Here is a 16,086-nt window from a genome sequence, read left to right as displayed (position 1 = left end):
TTCAAGGTATAAAAATATATCTTTTATTGCAGTCATTTAAAATAAATAATCAAAATCATTCACACAAAAAGGGCAACTAATCAGGAGCAGAGGCTTACCAGGTGGACAGGTATTAGTGAACGGGGAGTGGTTCACCCAAAATAAATAAATAGAAATAAATCACCCACACACTTTGAAGTAACCAACACCAGGGAGCACAGCACATCAAATGAGGGGACACCACCACCAGTCACCGACACTGCCACCACCACCAGCCTCCGACAACTGAAACAAGGATAAAATATAATTAGGGGAGTTGCAACTCAGAACAAAGGAAACAAACAACAACTAATGGGCAGGTTAAACCTAGAAAACAGATGTACAAAGAACTAAAAAAAACCTTCTAATTGATAACTTCCCAATTGAAATCAAAACAAAATACCTAATTCAAAGAAAATACACAATTCAAAATATCATTTAACATGAGAAAAACAAAGGAAATCAAGTTAACACTAATCGAAGGAACCCAAAGAAAAGAAACAAAAATTAATAACCTAAGTAATTAACCCAAGTTTAATTTATACTACCCACACCTTACTCATACAATTAAATCAGTAAAAGGGGAAATCAAGCTCGGTCCAAACATGCGTAGCAATGCCATGCAGAGGTACTGTGGGAAACCTGACGGCTTCAGGTAGACTGCAGCAACAAGTCTTATTTTGAAAAGCCAATAGCTTTAAAAAGGTCCGTCGAGAGCTGCAACCAGTCGAAACGCCACCCAAGCAGCAGGTAAAGCAACAGAGCAGCAACAGCAAAGCAGGCAAAAAGCGGGAAGCAAGCTGGAAATAGAGCCGAGACAAAGCAGCAGGAGTCCGATCTGTGGTTTCACCTAACCAAAACATATTGTTAGCACTGTTCAATTAAGCTGAAAATGATGCAGTTGCAACAGAGACCATGCCTTCAGCAGAAATGGATGCGCGCACACACACACTCATACAGGAGGAAGACGAGAGGGACAGATCCGGACATCAGCATTTCCTATGACCACACTAGCATTAGCCGTCTGAATGCAAACACCACAACGCAGAGAGAGAGGACACTTACCACAGCCAAACGGGAGCACATAGGAGCGGCACGGAGCAGCACACAGCCATACACACGCTGTGGTGAAAAGGGAGCCGGCCTCTTAACGAAAGTGATGCGGAAAACGGAAGAGCAGGGGAGAGGGCCGTCCTAAATACGGGCCCCTGCTCACGGATAGGCTATCAGGCCATCAGGGTGCATTCAAGGTATATTATATGCAACGCATAGACTATGCTGCCACATTCGCACTGACTTTTAACAGTTATTAATGGACTGGGACAGAGACTGACACTCAGAAAATGTAATGTTTGAAATATTTTGTTGTGAATTTGAATACAGACTTATATGACGATCTGAAAACTCTTGTCTTCATTGCTGTTGCTCATTGTTGTTGTTGTTGTATTTCACAGATTTATACATTGTTACTGTGGTACCACATTCTGGGAACCGTAACATGTACACACTGAACTGACACCAGAATCTGATATCCCACCTAGATTCTGAAGACAGAATGGTCCAATCAATCCCTGTCATGTCAGTCATTTAACTGTGGAACTACGATACAGCAATATGTCATCTTTTCCTCCAGATCCAAACCAAATGTAGACTCTTCTTGTTTAACATTGCACATAAAAAATTAATTTGGTTCACCTCTACAGTCTAATACAGTCCAACACAACAGTGCTGCCATATAGTTTTGTTGTGTGTTTAACACTGACCTCATAGTCAGTGTTGTAGTTGGCGTCATTATAGTCAGAGGTTATAAAACTCCCACTACCTTGTGTGTGTGTGAATATTAGAAACTGCTGTGAGTATAGTGTTGTCCATTCCACCAGCACCTTTGACTCTGAGCTCAGTTATTAATTGACAACTTATAAACATAATTTATGGTAAAGTAGCTGCATTAGATTCTACTGGTGTACCCAACAGAGTGGCAACTTAGTGTATTATAGAATTCAAAATGATTGAATAAAAAAGTTTAATAGCTGAATCACTGAATCGTATTATTTGCAGTCTGCAACTCATATGTAGTGTGATGATAGTGATTAGTTGTGATTGCATTTGACGACTGTATAAAGAACAAAAAGGATAAAAAATATATATAAAATAATGCATGACCAGAGTAAATTCAACAAGTTCAGCACTCTCTGTAAGTGGAATAAAGATGTGGCTGAGAAGACACTCACTTACTAAGCACCATCTCATCAAGCTTCATTCTTACATGAAATCCGAAACAGTTCACGCTCTGGATTTAAGGAGCATCACGAAAGGCAGATTGACTGTCAAGGATGTATGAAGAGTTCATCTTGTTCATAAATAGCTTAAATGGACTGTTTCTGTGTGCCTATGGAGATGTGAGAGCTTTCTTAGCAGGAGGAAAAGTCAGAGCTCACCGGTATGTATCTTAGTGAAGATTTTATCTGAGTCTCTGGGCTCTTTGAAGTTCAGAGAAAACTCATTTCAATTAGTCAGGGTTATGAGTCTATGTCCTGCCCCAGCTTAATGAGGCTGCACAGTCATTAGGCATAGACTGAACATCATTTATGTAGCAGTGAACTCACTAGTGGAGTGAGGTTTGGCTTCTTATTGGGATGTTCCCACAAGAAACTGTGCAGCAGCAGAGAAGGCAGCTGATGGAAACCAACACAAACCTCTCACACCATGGTGCTTTTGTAAAATTAGTGGCCACGTTCGGCTGGACACAAGTGCACAAGCTTCTGCCAGTCACAACACAACAAAAGCATTTGACTACTGAAGTAGTCTGTAATTCCTACTGGTCCTATAGAGCTCATAAATTACTTACTACCACTTTAAAAGCTTCCTCTTCCTTCATATAGAGGATATGATTCAGTCTGTGAACTGTGTTCGGAGGAAAAGTTAGTCAGACTGTAGAAGCATTAACAGCAGCACCTGGAACTTTACAAAGACCTGTTCCTGTTTCCTTTGATATTTAGCCTTCTGCAGCTCAGACTGTTCTTCCTGTCCTCTCTGGCCAGGGCGAGTCTTTGGGAGGTTCTGGACAGACTAGAAAGCCATTACCAGACTTTCTAAATATGGCTGACCTGCACGTGCCTGCACTGAGTCACCCGTCCTGTGGAAATTACTGCTGCATCTGCTGTATCTGTGTCAGGAGTGATGGCTGAGTGTTCTCCCGTGCTGAGTCCCTTCCAATGAAGCATCTTCATGTTGTTACTCCACTGATTCTGCACTTTATAAAGTAATATTGTGTGCTACCTGCACATGTCTCATCTTTAAACCGTTCTATACAATAATGTAATTATTCTCAGGGGGCTGATTGGTCAAAACAAAAAACAAAAGATACTAACAAGGTGTTATACCTTATATAATGGTAATTTATCAGCATTTATACGCAGGACCTATTTACTCTCTACTCATGCTGTTCCACTGGAACTGGAGTTACAGGGGATCTTTTGTTTGGAGAGGAAGAGAACACTGCTCATTGTCCCAGTTAAGGCCATGTTAAAATAGCACAAGATGTGCAACAGGAATAAGAACAGACTTTTTCAGGCTTTATCAGAGCTCATGGACAGATCTGTACAGAAGTGTTCACCTTAAACAATGGAGGACGCTGTGAGTCAGGCTGCTAAAAATAATGGACAAAATCTGGATGTGTGTGTGTGTGTATGCTATTGATATCAGAAAAGCTGAAAAAAAGGGGAAACACCTGTTGCCCTCTCAACAAACACACACATACTCACATCTACACACACTTCATAAGAAACCACTAATGTCGAAAGATCACCAATGTCAGTAGGATTCATACTCTGGAGATCATGAATTTCCGTGTTTTGAGTCCATCTTGCTAATAGGTGCTGACATGTTTCAGCCTGGAACAAAGTGGCCGACCAACAAACTGACAACACCCTTGAGGGACATTAGTGCAGTAGATAATATAATTTATCATGCTCTTCATTACCAATATGCACTCTAGTTTTGTCAGCCCTTACTGATTTAGTAAAAATTGAATTTAGGAGAATAAAAAAAGCAGCAAACCACAAAATGCTGCTCCGAATTACAGTTTTTTCAATTGCTAACAAGCGTTGGTCAATACTGAAGTCAATTTTTCAAAACTCTTCATACAGTCCGCATTACTAACATGCATCTCAGCCAAACAGTTAATCTCACCTCAAAACTCACTCAAACATAACTACAAAAAACATCCAAAACATGTATAGTATAATAAGTCATACTATTGTTGGGTCTGAGCTCTATTAGTAACTGGAAATCATTATTACTCGGCCTCACACGGGGGCATCATTAGTACTCGGCCTCACCCGGGCGGCACCATTATGTTAACAGTACTCTACCTCATGAGCTGGACACCAAATATGTTAGATTTCGGTTGTTTATCAATTTATTGGCTATCACAAATTAAGAAAATATTAATATTAAAAATATTAATATTAAAGAATAACTTTAAAATGAATTAAAGTTCACGGGGCACCAGCCTAAACTAATAGGCAAAATAGCCAATATGCTTTTAGTCTCAATTTATTACAATTATTCTGGAACTCTGATTAATCATTAGCTTACTAACTATAACCAAATTACCAAATCAATAGTAAGTTACAGTTGAAGGATTGGAATTCTACCGAGTAGAGGTTGGCAATATTCACGCTTGTGCAACATTAAACACACCAGTAGTTATACTTAAAAAGGCATTTATTTACAATGGAGCAGAGTAAAGTACAATGTCTAATCTAGCATATACAGGTGTGTGTGTGTGTGTGTGTGTGTGTGTATGTGTGTGTGTGTCTGTGGGGACACAGACAAAGGCAAGATGGCCGACTCAAAGTGGTCACTGTGACCACATGACCTGAACAAAGAAGACTACAAAGATGGCGGTAAACAAAGAAACTACTAAAATGGCCGCTGAGACCACCTAGTGTGTGTGAGAGGGGAGGTGTGAGTTTCTTTGTTAGCCTAGCTCATGTAATCTAAAGGTACCAGGTTAGAGGGGGAAGGTTACCTTCATGCAGGTTCTAGGACTGAGACGTACTGCTATGTGTGTGAACATACGAGTACTCGATTAACTGTATGACTGACCACAACCTAAGCAAACATTGCAACAACAAGACATCAATCAACAAGTACATTAACAAGTTAAGACTTCTGCTGATTAGCTATGCGGTGCTATGCTGTGCTGGGAGAGGTAAGGCCCAGTCCGTTAACGTTACCCAATCCTTGGAACAAGCAAAGAGGTCCTTTCCAGTGTCTTGTAAAGTCCAGTGAGTTTGGGGGGTTTCCTGGTGGAATAAAGTCCTGTCTGGCTGTGTTGCTTGCTGGTATCTCCTTTGTTCCCCTCACAGAGTTAGCTGTTCCATGCTAACTCTGCTACGACTCCTGTTGCTTGGAAAATCAGCTGGCCTTGTGTTGTAGCCGCTGATTCTGAAGAGGATTTGGTTCACTCACAGTTAATCCGAAGCAGGTCGCTGTTGTGGAGGAGAAGAGTGTTTGCAGGCTGCTGGTTGCAGGCCGGCGAGAGAGCTAGTTTCTCAGGTAGCAGAGCTGACCTGGGCTGGGGCCTTGTTGCCCTTTGAAGAACCGAGAGGAGAGGGCTGGAGCTGCTCTCCAGAGCAAGCCAAGAAGGGAAGAGAGAGAGAAGGGGTCTAGAAGACTGGTTTTGTTTGTGACACCTTAGGGGGTCACATGTCACACGCTGGCCCACACTGGCTGGCCAGTGGGGTCCATGGGGGGGAAGGGTCATCCCCAGGTGTGAACCGTGAGGAACTGTGGGGTGTGAATTCCTTTGTCCAGTGGAGCAAAGAAACATTTGGTCTATTGAATGACTGAGTCCCAACACTATGCAGCACTGTGAGGATTCTAGTTTTTGCCAGGTTGAATCCAGCTAAATCCGCAAAGATGAATGTATGTGCAGTTTGCCTGACTTCCATCTCCATTACTCTCCACAATGTAGTAAATCCACAATTTTAATTACTCTAAATTATGCATACCTGTGTATGTACCCTGTTTGAGTTCGTAAATATTCTGCTAAGTTTTTCTATATATTTCAGTATGGTTACTGCAGAAATGCATGAAATTTGCCATCATTCTGTTTTGCATGTGTTTTCAATAGTTCTGAAAACAGTGTGCTGGCATTTGAAAAATGTGCTGCAAATATATAGTGTTTTGCTGCTGGTGGAATATGAATGAGAAAAGAGTTCAAGGATTTTGGAAAATGTGGTAATTGAATGCATTTTGAGTGAAATCAACGAAAAATTATTCACAGTTTGGTCCAAATAGACTTCTGTTTCACTGACTGTGTGAAGACTTTTGACAATGTGACTTCAGTTTTGACCAGTACATGTTAGAAATAAAAAAAAAAAACGTAATTTGCAAACACTTCACACTCTTTGGAAAAGAGCCAAACTTCCACGCTCCATTAGCTGCTGAGCTCTGTTCTGAGGCTTAGTGGTACACTCCTGCTGTTTCACACTGAGGAAGTCTAAATCCACATGATTGAGGTTTCGGTCAAAGATTTGCAAATATATTTCCTACTCAGGGAGTAATAATGAGGCACACTGTTATTAATTCTCAAGCTCAGGGTTGGCATCCTTTCTGGCCCCAAAGACAACAGTTTCCACCCATCTTAAAGAATCGCCACAACTCTTCCTTGTGGTAGATGAGATGCCAGGCTCAACTAATAAAACCGTTTTGGTACAAACCATCCTGAACACTGTACAAACCAAACACATCAGGCCAATCGTAGATACAGGCTGAAACGAGTTTACATTCTGAACAAAGGGTGATCAAACAGTCTGTTCGTCAGTCTAATGTTTCAACCGCAACATGCAGTTGCACATTGCCATTGATTATATTCATACAAGATTCACTATAAAAGACGTTATACCAACCAACAATCATCTTTGAGTCATCCTAAAACATAATGAAAACCACACAAAAACTTGTCTAATTATTACAGTAAAGGAAGTTGTGATGAAGACTCTCACGTTACTTTGTTTAGCAGCAGATATTTGTTTACATTCAATTTCATTCTGTGGCAAACAGCAAGTCCTGTCAGGCTTCTGCTTCAATGAAATCTAATAGAGACAAAAAAGGAAGTCAATCATACAAAAGAAGAGGATGAATTCCTGCATGCATCAGTGCTTAGTTTATTGGAAATGCTGTGCTCGGAATTGAGTATTGTTTTGCTAGATAGGCTACTCTGTCAGTACTTTGGCTCTTTGGGCTGAATAAACACAGACTGTAATAAATCTCCAGAGTTGACATTCGTGCAAATAACATTAGGGAAAGATTTACTTTGCATTCAGTTTGTTCACAACCTCGGCCATAGCTATTCTAAACCTCACAGGCATGTTAGGCAGTAAGTATTAGAAGTATTTCTGTAACTTAAAAGTAAGTTGTTGTAATTGTTGAGTCAGAGATATGGTGAATTTCTGCCAGACGTCACACTCCACACATCAACAGACTGTCTGCAGACAGCTGCTAATGGACCATAGAGAGAGAGCAAACAAACAGACTGAGGAGGTGGGTATGGGGCTAAAACAGTGACAGTAAAACATTGAAAATAAAATTTGGCATTGAAAACAATCTCAACTGAAAAAAGGAAACAGTGGCATTGAAACACTTTGGAAAAACATGTACTGGCAATGAACCAAGTATTGGCATTGGTATTGTTTTTTCACATAAAACCGGGCTGCGTTGAAGTTAACTTATAACGGACGTTATAAGTTCAATCGCCGCAGCACAAGGTCTCATAAATGTACTCACGCAAAATATTCAGCAGCGTCCAACCCCAGCGCAGGACAATTCAGTGCCGACACATGAGCAGCTTAATCGGCAAGGGCAACCCCCCAAACAAACAGTGCAGGAGGAGATTGTCACGGTTTGTGGTAAGCTGGATCCAAAATGCAGCCAACTCAAGGGTGTAAGTGCAAAATGTTTTAATAACAAAAAGTGACTACTTACGAAACTCAAAATCTAAACAGGGAAAAAGAGGACGAACCAAAACAGGAAGCCAAAGCACGAGGTAACACAAGGAACTTAAACAGAAGCCGAAGCACGAGGAAACACAGGGGATAATAACATAACACAAGGAACTTCAACAGATACCAGAGGGGAGAATAACAGCAGGCCACAGCACGAGGAAGACAAGGACTTAATTGGTATACAGGGGATAACAACTGCAGACGAATCGACACAGAGACTAAACAGACACAAGGGAGGCAAGGGTGATTGAACACCAAGAACCATTTTTCTTGCTTACAAACCACTCCAGGGAAAGCTAAAATCTGTAACATTAAGCCTATCAGTGTGTATGTGTATTTGGTGAATAAGTGCTGTACTAGCGCTCCCTCAAAACAGCATAACGTCCGTTATAAATTAACTTCAATGCCTGGTTTTATGTGAAAAAACAACAGAAACAGCAGCAGAGAGAAACAGACTTATCTGTGCCTTGGGAGTTCCAGGTGAACTAGTTGAGGCCATGGTCTACATATGCGGTCAAGTAAGTGAGTGGACGGCAGGTTCAACCAGAGTGACGCAATTTCTTAGTATGCAAATTATATGCAGATTATGTGTAGATCATGCGCTCCTCGCCCCTCCAGTCAAGCCCACCCCACCCCTTACAGCAAAACAGTGACAGAAAGTTGAAACTGAAAACCAGTGGCACTGAGGGAGTACCGACAGTGTAAAAAAACACTTTTTCAGTTCAGATTTTGTTTTTAATGCCAAATTTTATTTTTGATATTAACATTTTACAGTCACTGTTTTAGCCCGATAGAGAGGTGTAGATACAGTATGTAAAGAAAATGAGGGGAACAGGAAAGGTGACTGGTTAAATCATGAAAAAGCCACATTAGTGTTCAGTTAACTGCTCTGTTTAACCTGAGATGAAGTGAGATGCAGGGTTGAGAAGGAAGAGAAACATAATGGAAGCTCTCCATCGGGATGAAACAGCTGCTTTTTGCTTCAGACCATCGACGGCCATGCAACTTTCAGATGAAGAGAGCTTGGAGGATAGAGAGAGAGAGAGAACCCACTGCAGAGGCAGCAGAGAGGCTGCAGGAAAGAAGGCGAGAAAGAACATAAGAGAGAAAGAACAAACAACAGTCAGCAGAGAAGGAGGAGAATTAAAGGGCAAAAGTACTGTATGTCCTCCTCCTTCTGACTCTTTTATTTGTTTTACTGGAAGAATCTGTATTGAATTCAGTGTTTACCTGCTGAAGTGCTCTGATGAAGTGCACAACTTTATTCTCTAAATCTCATTCATCTGAGATTGTCAGTCCGATGTACAGTCATTGGAGGAGCTTCCAGGAGAAGTCACAGCTTCTTCTACATTTAATGACGACGTCAAACAGACACGTTGCATTATTGTCAGTTTTTACTAGAAAATAAATTCAAATAGCATTAAAATCAAATGTAGTATGTAGGAGGGGTTGTCCTTAGCTTTATGCATGCATGCATGCATACACTCATACTGAATACTGAGGATTGTGTGAGTTGTGGAAAGCCACAGATAAGCTGGAGCTGCTTGGTAAACAGCTTCATCTACTGGCTGACGGGCAGAAATGTTCAGAATTGTTCCTATGTTCTATTCACATACAGATAAAATAATTGTTTTGATTAATTAATTCTTTGACTGTTATTGACACTTGGTGTCACTTGGTTTGAGTGTGTTATGATGTAAACAATGTAAGAAGTATGTCAGAAGTAAAGAAATGAGAATCTCACCAGAACACACACACACACACACACACACGCACACACTTGCACTCTCTCTCTCTCTCTCTCTCATTCATGGCAACTGTTTTCAGACAAAACGCGGTAACGGCACCACTGTGCTCTGAAAGCGCTGGCGCCATGACTGTTAGCGAGCTAGCTCAGGCACCGCGGTCAAAGTTCAACTGACAGCCACCCATGCAGCCATGCAATCAATATCAATAGAAAAAAATGTATTGATATTGATTGATATTGACTCTGAGAGCAAGAAAGAGCTTTAGAGTAACAACAGCAGGTGAGACGCTGGAACCAGGGTCTAAATTTAGTTCTGGGGTAATTGATCGACCCCCAAAAAGGTACCTTTTTTTTTCCACACTGCGAAACAGGTCCAGGAGAAGGTTAAAAAAAATTAAAAAATGACTTTAGAACTCCTGGCTCCAGTTGGCCTGTAGAGTCAATGGTTTTGTTTTTATTGACAATTTTAATTTGTTTTGGAACAGGTCCTCGGATTTCATCCAAATAGGTGGGGTAGCCGTCATCCCAGCCCACTATCTGCAGCACTAGCCCCCCTACTGTCCTCCTGTGGCACTCACGACTTTTAATCCTCCTATTATTAACACAACCTTATCTGTTAGAGATGTCGCAGAGCCAGCAATGGAGTAGGCTGTGTGTTTGACGAGCTCTGCTGAAATCCGTTTAAAAAGTTTTTTTAAGGCACCGTATACCCACAAAAAGTTAAAAAAAATATTGCTTTAAGTTGTTTACTTAAACTTTTTGCCGGTTCAGTTTTGGTTTTAACACTTCAATGGCCAACAATTTGCGGAAGTACAAGTTCGACCCTACTGCGGGGTCTAAAACCGCACCGGTGGCAGCAGCAGCCCCTCTCGGCCAGGTGAACAAATGAAAGAGGCGGACCTTAAAGCCGAAATCCTCGCCTCGCTTAAAGACGACATCGCCCGGCTGTTCAGGTCGGAGTTAAAGAATGTGCTGGCTGAGGAATTTGAAACTGTTAAATCCGAGCTACACGCTGTAAAAACGGAGGTGGCTAACAACACTGCTACAATCCGTTCTGAGGTGGAGAAGATGAAAACAACCATATCGGTAATGGAGCGGGGATTATCATCTTGCTCGGACGATGTGACTTCACTACAAACAAAGATGGGCAAACTCGAGACGGAGGTAACCAGCTTGCGGGAGAAATGCCTGGATATGGAGGGGAGGATGAGGTGCTCCAACATCCGCATACTGAATGTGCCAGAGACCCCCGGCTCCAGTACTCCAGGAACAGTCTCCAAACTCCTGAAAGAAGTTCTGCACCTGGACAAGGATGTATTGGTGGACAGATCACACAGGGGTCTTCAGGCTAGAAGACCAGGCGGTAAGCCCCGTGTCATTGTGGCGAAGATACATTATTACCAAGACTGCGTCGAGGTGCTTCGCCGTGCCAGGGAGTCCGGACCTCTCCAGTTCAAGGGAACCGCCATCTCCATATTCCCGGATTTTCCACCGAGTGTTGCACAAGCCAGATCTGCATTTATGGAAGTCAAGCGGCTGCTCCGTGGACGAGATGGCATCCGGTACGGTCTCAACTACCCAGCGCGACTTCGCATCACGTATAACGGCACTGAGAGACAGTTTCAGAATCCGGAGGACGCCATGGTTTATGTGAAAACCAAAATCCTACAAGAAGTACCGGAGAACTAACCATGATTGAAGTAAAGGGGGTTTAAACTCACGCCAGCTATGCTGATGTTGTCACTCGGTGAGTAAGCAGCCAGCACTGTGACTACAAAAGCCATCTACCTCTTATTTAATTAATTGGTACCAGTGTATTAGAAGGAATAAGATACATGTGGAGAGGACACCTTCCTGTGTTTATAACTGTATCATCACCTTTGCTGACATAAGAAAGACAAATTTGGAGTATAGGCTCCTTTTTATTTACTTACACTTTTTCTCTCTCTTATTTCTCCATTCTTTACATGCATAATAGTGTAGACCTACCGTTATAGTTGGCCAAAATGTGACATCCTATCCTTTTTTATGAATACCAAATATGATTCTCTCTTAGCTCTTCTCTGTCTCACCTCTATGTCAAGACACCACAAAGGTCCCATGTAGTATCAGTTCAGCGGTAAACTACCTTAAAGGGAGAAGGATGAACATCGGCAGTACTTATTACTAGCCATTTTCTGTTTTTCATTTTGTCCTAAAACGATACTTATGTTTACGGAGCCATGCAGCTTAGGTTGGTCAGTATGTGATTTTTATTTTATTTTTTTATTTTTTAATTTTTTCTAATTTATTTTTTGTTTATTCTAAGCAATGAAACGGTGACGCTGGGCTGAGTTTTTCCTCTTCTTGTTGAATTAATCTTAATATTATGGGGATGATAAATTACTCATCTATGACTGACATTCCTATCCATAGACAAGTGTTGAGTAAACTGATACTGTTATGGCAGTGCTGCTACTGGATTTATTCCAGTAGAGACCAGTGAATAAGACTGAGCCTAAATACAAATGTCTTTTCTCTATATACATAGAATAGTGTATTTTGGCCGAAATATTCTGATATTCCAACTTGTTGTTCAATGTGCCTTAAGTTTTATTATACTCAGTAGGGCCTTGTCTGTTGGTGCTAGTGAACCCAGTAAACACTTGAATGTGTGGATACTATTGCGGGGGGTTTAAGAGTCACCTTGTTCTGTTAGGTGACAGGGGTTGGGAACTTACTGTACCAGACTTTCTTGATTCTCTTTTTTTCTTTTTTCTTATTATTTTTATTGTCAGGTCTTTTCGGTGTTGCAAATAACTCAAGTCCGCTAAAACATAATATGCAGTCAATCTCTTCTTCTTTTAATTGAGACCATGACTAACTTACACTTTCCAAACAGATCAGCCAGTTGTGATGTAACCTTTATAAGCTGGAATGTCAAATCTCTTAATATCTGTGTTAAACATAAAAAAGTATTATCTCATTTGGAAAAACTAAAAAAAATTAGGGGAGGATGGATAGGTCAGGCGTACCATTCTAACTTTCATTCCAAGTCCAGGAGCGCAGCAATTATTATAAATAAAAACATCCCTTTTGTTATGTCAAAGGTTCAGACAGACAGTTCTGGTCGTTACATATTTGTGGTTGGCAGACTGTACAACATGCCAGTTATTCTGGCTAATATTTATGCACCGCATTGGGTTGACAGCTCATTCTTCACAAAAATTTTCTCCCAGCTTCCAAATATGGACACACCATCTTATTCTGGGGGGTGATATGAATTGTGCGTTATCACCTACCTTAGACCACAGCTCAACCAGAACCATAGGCGGTGCCAGCAATGGGCCCGGGCCCACCCATTTTGAGCCAGGCCCACCCATTCAAGCCAATCAGAAGAATATGTTTTTGATTAAAATGTTCATCCAATTGCCAGCTTTAGCTGAGCTCATGTGAAAGCTAACTTCTCAGTCAATCAGCAGCTTTCTATCATACGTGAGTGCCCGCCCCCAGGCTGCGTCATCAGCATGGGACCCAATTAAATGAATGCGTTAGTTTGCGCGCAAACAGTCAGGAAGAAAGAAATGTGAAACTTTACAGGTAAAGAAAAAAGAAGGACAGAGTTTAAGATGGCGAAACAGAGCAGCTTACTTGGCTTTTTTAACAAAAGACGTCGTGTTGAGGAAGAGGAAACTCCACTTGAGTTAAATACAAGTGCTAGTTTAAAGGCCAGTTCAGCCGTCCGGCCCCGATCCCAAAGCAAAGCTAATCCTCCTCCTCCTTCATCCATCCCCTCACAGTCATGTCAGCAAGGGAAAGAGAAAGGCAAGTAATGTTAACGGCAGTGTCTCTGTCTGTTTGTATGTCTGCACGTTTTTCTGGGGGGAACACTATTGGCAGCAGCAGACAAAGGTAACATATGATGGCGTTATGTGTTATAGGAGGCAGGGTTCAGCAGCAGCCTAGCACGTCGCAAGTTCCCCGACCCAGAAACATGGCACAAGCGCCCTAAGACCTGTCAAGCATAGATGAGCCGGCGACCCAGCCCAACCTCAGCTCCTTCCCATCCACAGACATATTGGGGAAAGCTAGAAGTTTTTCTGCCAAGTGGTATTCAAAATTCCCGTGGCTAGAATATAGCATCTCAAGAGATGCTGTGTTTTGCAAGCCCTGTCGTCATTTCCCTGAAGCAGCACATGAGCGATCTATTAATGATTTCAAAGACTGGAAACATTTTTCGGAGTTTTGTGCCAAACATAAAGCCAGCAGGGCACATGCTGCAGCGCTGGGTAAAATGGATGGATATAAGCAAAGTCATCAGCCAGGACGGGGAAATGTTATTGACCAACTGAACAATGATGCCAGCCAGTCCTTCATTGAGAGAAATAGACAGCATCTTATGGTGGTAATAGATCTCGTCCTGTTCTGTGCCAAACAAGAAATCCCATTGCGTGGGCATCGGGAAAACCCAGATACTTTAAACAAGGGTAACTTCCTAGAACTACTTAATCTAGTTTCTAAATATGACCCAGAAATCAAAAGGCGCCTGGATGAATTACCTAACAATGGGAAACTACTGCACCACGATATACAAAATGAGATTTTGGAAATCGCTGCATCACTACTTATCAAGAAAATAAAATCAGATTTGCATGATGAGCCCGACACATTATGCCATTTTAGCAGATGAGTGCAAAGACTTGTCAAAAAGAGAGCTAGTGGCAGTATGCATCAGATACCTGCACAAAGGGGGCAATGAAAGAACGGGCTGTGGGATTTGTGGAAATGGCCAACATGAATGCAGAGGCAATATCAGCTAAGATTTTAGAAGTGGTGGAGCCACTGCAGCTGGACCCGGCTCTGTGCGTCGGATTTGGGTTCGATGGCGCATCTGTCATGTCAGGGAACAGAGGAGGGGTACACGTGATTTTGAAGAAGACGTTTCCTCACGCTGTATATGTGCATTGCAACTCACACAGACTTAATCTCGTCCTGTGCACAGCAGCGAAAGTGTCCCCTGGTATTTCAACTTTTTTTGATGTCATAAATAGCCTGCATACTTTTATGACGGGGGCGCACAGACACGCAAAATTTCTGGAAATTCAAAAGCAGATGCGACCTGGAAAAAAAACGCTGGAGCTGGAACAATCCTGTGATGTGCGGTGGAGCTCGTGGTCAAATGCAGTCAGTAAAGTGTTAACACTCCTAGGACCTATTTTGGAGGCCCTGGCCACATTCTCTGAAAGTTCTGGCCAAACAAAAATTGAAGCCGACTCACTGCTGCATCAAATGCAAACAAAAAAGTTTCTGTTTCTCCTCATCACATTCAACCAGCTATTTGAAGTCAGCGACTTTGCCACTAAAGGCTTGCAATCTTCCACATTATCAGTTACAGATTGCATAGATCTGATCGAAGGGCTCAAGGACAACTACACAAAATTCAGGAACGAAAATGATGCATTTGATAAAGTAATGGCACTGACAGATGAGCTGATGAATAAACATGAGATTGTGCGCTGGGATACCAGTGGGCCACGAAAAAGGAGGTTGCCGGCCAGGTTAGATAGCACATATGTTGATTCTACTGTGGGCAAATCATCACATGTACAGCAAAACTCTGACCTTCAAAATATATGGAATGATATCCTGGACAAGCAGCTGATGGAACTGAACTCGCGTTTCAAGCCCAACTCATATGGCTTCATGAAAGCTACTGCTGCCTGCATGCCACATTCAGAGACCTTTGGTGATAAGGCGCATATCCAGCAAGCCTGCGCGCACTTTTCCATCCCCGTGGAGGATGCAGAGCACACCGTATTTGTGCAGCAGCTCAAAAGAAAGGCACAAGCCATCTCTGGTGAGAAAAAGGAACATTTTCCCTCACTTTTTGAGGTGCTTGATGCATGTCCCAGAGATATCTTCCCCAAAATGAACGGACTACTTTGTGCGCTCCTCACCCTCCCCATGACCTCATGCACTGTGGAGAGACTGTTTTCAGCTGTCAAAAGGATAAAAACTTGCACCAGGGTAACAATGCTGACAGGGAGACTGAACTCTTTGTCACTGCTGTCTTTCGAAAAGGAACTGACCGCTTCACTGCAATATAGTGACATTTTTAAAGTGTTCAACTCCAAACCTCGCCGTCTCAAGCTGTAAAAGCGCCAAAGTTATATAGATCTATTTCTGAGCTGTGAGCCGTTAACTTGCATTATCTAAATAATCAGTAATGTTCCCATTGTTAATTGGAATTGTTCCGTCTCTCTCTCTCTCTCTCTCTCTCTCTCTCTCCCCGTTTCGATCTGAGTTGTAACATTGTTGCTTGGTTGG

The 16,086-nt window shown here is 42.0% G+C and overlaps 1 long non-coding RNA gene across 1 annotated transcript; it reads right to left on the bottom strand.

Annotated features, from left to right (window-relative positions):
* Positions 1 to 1,408, bottom strand: LOC130161450 (uncharacterized). Its single transcript, XR_008826153.1, has 2 exons — positions 1,084 to 1,408; positions 1 to 264 (listed from the first exon to the last, which is right to left on the bottom strand). It is a non-coding gene; the product is annotated as an uncharacterized LOC130161450 (long non-coding RNA).
* Positions 1,409 to 16,086: the final 14,678 nt, after the last annotated feature.

The sequence above is a fragment of the Seriola aureovittata genome, chromosome 20 (genome assembly GCF_021018895.1).
Source record: "Seriola aureovittata isolate HTS-2021-v1 ecotype China chromosome 20, ASM2101889v1, whole genome shotgun sequence".
NCBI lineage: Eukaryota > Metazoa > Chordata > Actinopteri > Carangiformes > Carangidae > Seriola > Seriola aureovittata.
Note: the sequence above shows the minus strand (reverse complement) of the source record. Positions and strands in the feature narration are given on the sequence as shown.